The 6,412-nt window shown below is 57.8% G+C and overlaps 1 non-coding gene and 1 pseudogene across 1 annotated transcript; both read right to left on the minus strand.

The window, feature by feature from the left end:
• Positions 1-983: 983 nt before the first annotated feature.
• On the minus strand, positions 984-4,577 carry LOC139110831 (large subunit ribosomal RNA; annotated as a pseudogene).
• Positions 4,578-5,960: 1,383 nt separating this feature from the next.
• Positions 5,961-6,115, minus strand: LOC139110789 (5.8S ribosomal RNA). The gene has a single exon (XR_011547048.1). It is a non-coding gene; the product is annotated as a 5.8S ribosomal RNA (ribosomal RNA).
• Between the last annotated feature and the right edge of the window lie 297 nt (positions 6,116-6,412).

Here is a 6,412-nt window from a genome sequence, read left to right on the forward strand (position 1 = left end):
GCATGTGAGGCGGGGGTGGTGGGCGTCGCTGGATGACGACCCGGGGGGCCGACCCACCAACCAACGATGACGGCGCAACGAAGGGACCCCCGTGCCGGTGCGCAGCCATCCGAGAGCTGCGCAGATTATATCTGCTGGTTGTGCCGTCCATAATAGTTGGTGGGGATATTCCCCGAGAAAACCTGAAAAGTAAAAGAAAAGATTAAAAGCTCCCAGTTCCGTCACCTCACATTGTGAAGCGCCGGGCCCGGGAAGCTCGTGCAGCAGCCCCTGTCCCTCAGCCTTCCGCAAACGAAAGGAGGAGAGATCGAAAGAGAGATGGGCCGCCCAGAAGAAAGTGGATAAAAGGGGAAAAAGAGAAGTGCAGCCCAGAAGGCACAGAAAGCGCGCAGAGGCCCCGCAAGCGAGGCATTCCACACACAATCCGCGCCAACCAAGCAACACTAGGATAGGATATTGGATAGGGAAGAAAGTTCGCCATAGCCCGTTTTGCCGCAAAAGCGTTGCCCGGGAGTGCCACGAGGAGGCAGAGCTATGACTTGAACGTGAGAGGCTATATAATCGCATCACGTCCCGACCACTAACGCAAAGACCCACTATCAACCCACTGCATCACTCGCGTTTGCACAACGCACCTGTTCCCAAGTGCTAGGAATTGCAGATTCCAGACGACGGTGGCCCAGCCCGACGCCTAGACTTCGTAAAGCTAGGACGCCGACGCAGCTTCTTCACAAGGGGAATTCCTCGAACAGCCAGAGACACATGCCTGCCTCATTCCTTTTTGGCTGCCCTCGGCCTGCTTGTGGTATAAACGCTGTCGAGTTTCCCCGAAGGACTCGAGCATCTACAAACGCTGGCTCAGGATAAATCGAGAGACCTGTTACTCTCAGTCTATCCCTGCCAAAGCTGGGTCGTCGGTTTAATGTGCGGGCACCGGGATAGGCCCGGCACTAACGCGAGATCAAACCAGAGGGCGTCCAGTGACGTCCTAGAAGAGATAGCGGTCCCTCCCAGTAGATAGGGACAGTGGGAATCTCGTTAATCCATTCATGCGCGTCACTAATTAGATGACGAGGCATTTGGCTACTAAGAGTCATAGTTGCGACCGCCACCGGTCTACGGTGGTAACTGGCCCGCCCAGGATGTCGGCACGGTTCCATCGCGATTACTCCCCCTTCATAGCTAGGATCAGTCGGAACCTGGCATTTCCACTGAGAGCCATACCGAAGATTACGTATAGGGACAATCTTCCCGTCATACGTAGGGGCACGAATTCCCGCCGGCATTGTTATTTCATGCACGCGGATATATTGCCCCAGGTGGCAAGGCTATCATAAAGCAGCCGTGGCCGCTTTCGTTGCACCAGTTGTTACAGGTCCCCCGATCTAAGAATGGTCCACATGACGAGGTCGAGATCCCTAATGTGCCGGGCATTACAGCTTCCCTGCGAGTCCGACACCAGATGACTGGGCACCATGCCTCCCGGTGGGGCTCCACGAATCTGCCATACCCGCTGTAGTTTCATCCTATAAGATGGGTACAGTCCGTGGGTCGGCTTCGCGTGCACACTAGCTACCGCTTTTCTGCACTTCACAAGATCTTGTCACGCAGAATGGGTCGCCGGTCGGGAGTTCCACGTCCCTACCAAGATTGACGCTACGGCGCGGTCATCTGTTACCCGAACACTGGATTGGACAGATCCATTCGCCCGTTTAAAGGTAAACGGTCATAGTTACAGATCCTGCGACGTTTACCCGCGCTTGCTTGAATTTCTTCACGTTGACATTCAGAGCACTGGGCAGAAATCACATTGCGTCAACACCCGCGAGGCCCATCGCAATGCTTTGTTTTAATTAGACAGTCGGATTCCCCTAGTCCGTGCCAGTTCTGAGCTGAGCGTTGAATGGCGGCCGAAGAGGACGACCACGACGGCTCGCGCCGCCACGGAAGCCTCGCAGCAAGGAAGATCCGCGGGAGCCAAGGCACGGACCGAGCTCGGATCCCTGAACCGGCGCGAGAACGCCGATAGTTCACCTCGCCCAGGCCCGGCACGTCAGCCAGACCCGCTTCCCGACCAAGCCCGACACGCCCCGCTCCTCAGAGCCAATCCTTATTCCGAAGTTACGGATCCAATTTGCCGACTTCCCTTACCTACATTAGTCTATCGACTAGAGGCTCTTTACCTTGGAGACCTGCTGCGGATATGGGTACGAACCGGCGCGACACCTCCACGTGGCCCTCTCCTGGATTTTCAAGGTCCGAGGGGAAGATCCGGACACCGCCGCAACGGTGCTCTTCGCGTTCCAAACCCTATCTCCCTGCTAGAGGTTTCCAGGGAACTCGAACGCTTATACAGAAAAAAAAACTCTTCCCGGATCTCCCGACGGCGTCTCCAGGTCATTTTGGGTTACCCCGACGAACACTCTTACGAGGGCCCGAATTGTATGCGGTTCCGCTGCCGGGTTCCGGAATAGGAACCGGATTCCCTTTCGCCCGACGGGCGTGTGTCAAAAGTTCACTCACCGCGCGCGACGGCACACTGCGTGTGCGCGCGCGCTTTGTGTGCGCGAGACTTTTCTGCGACAACGAGAGTATCGTACGCCGTCATTGACATAGGATTTCTCCTAGGGCTTAGGATCGACTGACTCGTGTGCAACGGCTGTTCACACGAAACCCTTCTCCACGTCAGTCCTCCAGGGCCTCGCTGGAGTATTTGCTACTACCACCAAGATCTGCACCGACGGCGGCTCCAGGCAGGCTCGCGCCCAGACCCTTCTGCGCACACCGTCGCGACCCTCCTACTCGTCAGGGCTTCGTGGCGGCCTGTAAGCTCCGGGCGAGGAGTTACCCACGCCCTGCCCACGGCCGCCCCACTTGCCGCTGACGGCAGAGTATAGGCTCGACGCTTCAGCGCCATCCATTTTCAGGGCTAGTTGCTTCGGCAGGTGAGTTGTTACACACTCCTTAGCGGATTCCGACTTCCATGGCCACCGTCCTGCTGTCTTAAGCAACCAACGCCTTTCATGGTGTCCCATGAGCGTCGAGTTGGGCGCCTTAACTCTGCGTTTGGTTCATCCCACAGCGCCAGTTCTGCTTACCAAAAATGGCCCACTTGGCACTCTGATCCGAGATGCTCGTGGCTTCATAGTTCAAGAAAGCCAGAGATCTCACCCATTTAAAGTTTGAGAATAGGTTGAGGTCGTTTCGGCCCCAAGGCCTCTAATCATTCGCTTTACCAGATGAGACTCGCGCGCGTTCCGTGCGGAACGGCCGAGTGCCAGCTATCCTGAGGGAAACTTCGGAGGGAACCAGCTACTAGATGGTTCGATTAGTCTTTCGCCCCTATACCCAGTTCCGACGATCGATTTGCACGTCAGAATCGCTACGGACCTCCATCAGGGTTTCCCCTGACTTCGTCCTGACCAGGCATAGTTCACCATCTTTCGGGTCCCAACGTGTACGCTCTGGGTGCGCCTCTTCTCGCAATGAGAACGAGACGCCCCGGGAGTGCGGAGCCGCATCGCGACGCGGCCCATCCTCCCTCGGTCGACAACCAGGGCCGACCTTCACTTTCATTACGCCTTTAGGTATCGCTGATCCCAATGACTCGCGTACATGTTAGACTCCTTGGTCCGTGTTTCAAGACGGGTCCTAAGAGTACCCAAAGCAGTAGCGTCGCCGACCGGTATCGGTCCCCGAGAGTGCCCCGGGGAACGTTTGCAGGCCTGTCGAAGGTTAACCGTACGACCAACAGCGGGCCAGGACCGGTGACGGCGCTAGGTCCGTAAGCCTCCGTGTACCGTGGCGCGCGCTTGCGACGGCCTCGACGCACTCCCGCGTGTGTGAGAGCTGCGGCCTGATACCTTGCGTGTACCGCCGGGCAGCCGGCCGGGCGACCGAGGGTTTGACGGCGTGCCGTGTTACCGGCGACGCGTCAGACACCGCACCCGGGCCGTAGACCGACACCCAGCGGGTCGCGACGTTCTACTAGGGGAGAAGTGCACGACGACGAAAACGCCGGACATCGGCGCGCGGCAGCGTGCCCGCGCGCGAGCCGTGAGGCCCCGCGGGGCATCGCCCACCGACGCGAAGCCAGCGTCGCTGACGATGAATCTCCCCGTTCGATCTTTTGGGTTTCTTAGGTTTACCCCTGAACGGTTTCACGTACTCTTGAACTCTCTCTTCAAAGTTCTTTTCAACTTTCCCTCACGGTACTTGTTCGCTATCGGTCTCGTGGTCGTATTTAGCCTTAGATGGAGTTTACCACCCACTTAGAGCTGCACTCTCAAGCAACCCGACTCTAAGGAGAGATCCTCCCGAGACGCGCACCGGTCGCTACGGGCCTGGCACCCTCTGCGGGTAAGTGGCCCCATTCAAGATGGACTTGGACGCGACGCGGCACCTCGGGATAAGCGGACCCTCCCAAACACCACATTTCCCTGCGGCGGAACCGCGGGATTCGGTGCTGGGCTCTTTCCTGTTCGCTCGCCGCTACTAAGGAAATCCTGGTTAGTTTCTTTTCCTCCGCTTAATAATATGCTTAAATTCAGCGGGTGATCTCGCCTGCTCTGAGGTCGTCAAAAGAAATTGTCGTGAGGCTGTACTATATATATATAATACGAAGAAGGCGAGACGACGACGACGACGACGCGAGAGAAAAGAGAAACGCAACGCGGCGAAACGCCGCGCGCGAGCGCTTGGTTAGACTACGCCGCGTGCCCCGGTCAAGAGCTGCTACCATACATAGCGCTTTCGTGGACTCGGGAACACGCGCGGTCGACCCGCGCGCGATCTCACCTCGCACACACTTTTGCTGCGCAGGGGGCGATCGGTGCACGCAAAATATTTGAAAGAAGAGACGAAGGGAAAATGAGAAAACGAACGAGGCAGAGAGAACAACCGCGAGAGCGTGGTGGTCTTTCGTCGACGTTGCGTCAACCGCGCCGCGATCCGCGCGCCCGCGCGCGCCAACCAACCGACCACGACGACAACTGGCCAGCCAGCCCGACGCGAACGTCGGAGGCCGGTTTGCGCGTCGTGGTGGCGTCGGCAACGCGACTGCGGCGGCGGCCGGCAGCAGCTGCAGCGGCGACGACCACTCTCTCTCTTATAATACGGTCAGGTTCTCTCGTATCTTTGCTTCGTCGTATATATCTCTAAAATCCCTCCTCTCGAGTTTCCTTTGCGTTGGCGGCGGTAAAGCGACGATATGCGCTCTGTGCAGAAGGAGAACGAGGAGGCGCGCGATTATCTCGCGGCCTCTATTCTCCTCTCCGATCTTCATTCGAAGAAGGAGAGGAAAACTCAAACTCGGTTCTCCGCGCTCCTTATGAACTACTTCTCCGTGGATCAGCCTTGGATCCCGCGCGCGCCGCAAGCGGCACACAGGCCACCTTCCGGGAGTACAAGCGCGAACGAATTGTCGGCTTGTTTCACTCCGGGCGGCGGCGCGCGAGAGGCAGATCTACTCTTTTTCGTTCGGCGCGTATATACGTATAACGTATAAACTCCTTGCAAGAGCTCGCCACGTTTATCACCACCGCGCACGTCCTTCCCTCCCGTGCGTGTGTGCGTGCGTGCGTCTCTTTGCGATTCTCGATCGCATCTTTCGGTCGGTCGTCGTTCATTCGTTCGACCCTCAAACCTCGTTATTTCGGACGACGCCCAACGGGGACGCGAGAGTACGCCGCCGTTCCGCGAGTATAGAGAGAGCGCGCGCAGAGAGCGCGAGAGCCTTCGTAAAACCCTGATGGAATCCAGCAACTCGCCGCGTGGATAGCGTGCGTAGTGTGCCTGATACCCCGGGGAAGGCGTCATCGACGACTCCTCGCTTCTCTTCTCTTTTCTCGTGGATGCGGGTATAACTCTCTTGCCGGCCGCCGCGATCAAGCGAACGTCCAACGAATCGCTCGTACGCGGCCGTCGAAACGGCGCGCGCAAGCAGTTTGTCTTCGATAAAACGACCCTCAGCCAGGCGTGGTCCGGGAATTGTATCCGTGGACCGCAATGTGCGTTCGAAATGTCGATGTTCATGTGTCCTGCAGTTCACAAGTTGACGCGCAATTAGCTGCGTTCTTCATCGACCCACGAGCCAAGTGATCCACCGTTCAGGGTAATCGTTCCTTCGCGCACCAAGTACGCTCTATCAAGGAATAGACAACAATGTGCGTCTTCTTCGTTTTGGCCCTTCGATCAGCCTGGCCGCGCGTCCGAGCACGCGCGGACCGCCGCCCCTGTTACGGGGGCTACGGCACAATGGTGGAGAGAGAGGGAGACGTCGGTTGTCGGCGCGGTGCGAAAACCAAGAGGTTGCGTCTCTCGCGAAGCGAGAGCCGGGGCGGAACTCTTTGAAAAACCATCGGGGTCGAAAATGACTAGCATATTCGACGAACCCTTCAGCGCGCGCGATCGC

The sequence above is a fragment of the Cardiocondyla obscurior genome, linkage group LG21, assembly GCF_019399895.1.
Source record: "Cardiocondyla obscurior isolate alpha-2009 linkage group LG21, Cobs3.1, whole genome shotgun sequence".
Taxonomy (NCBI): Eukaryota; Metazoa; Arthropoda; class Insecta; order Hymenoptera; family Formicidae; genus Cardiocondyla; species Cardiocondyla obscurior.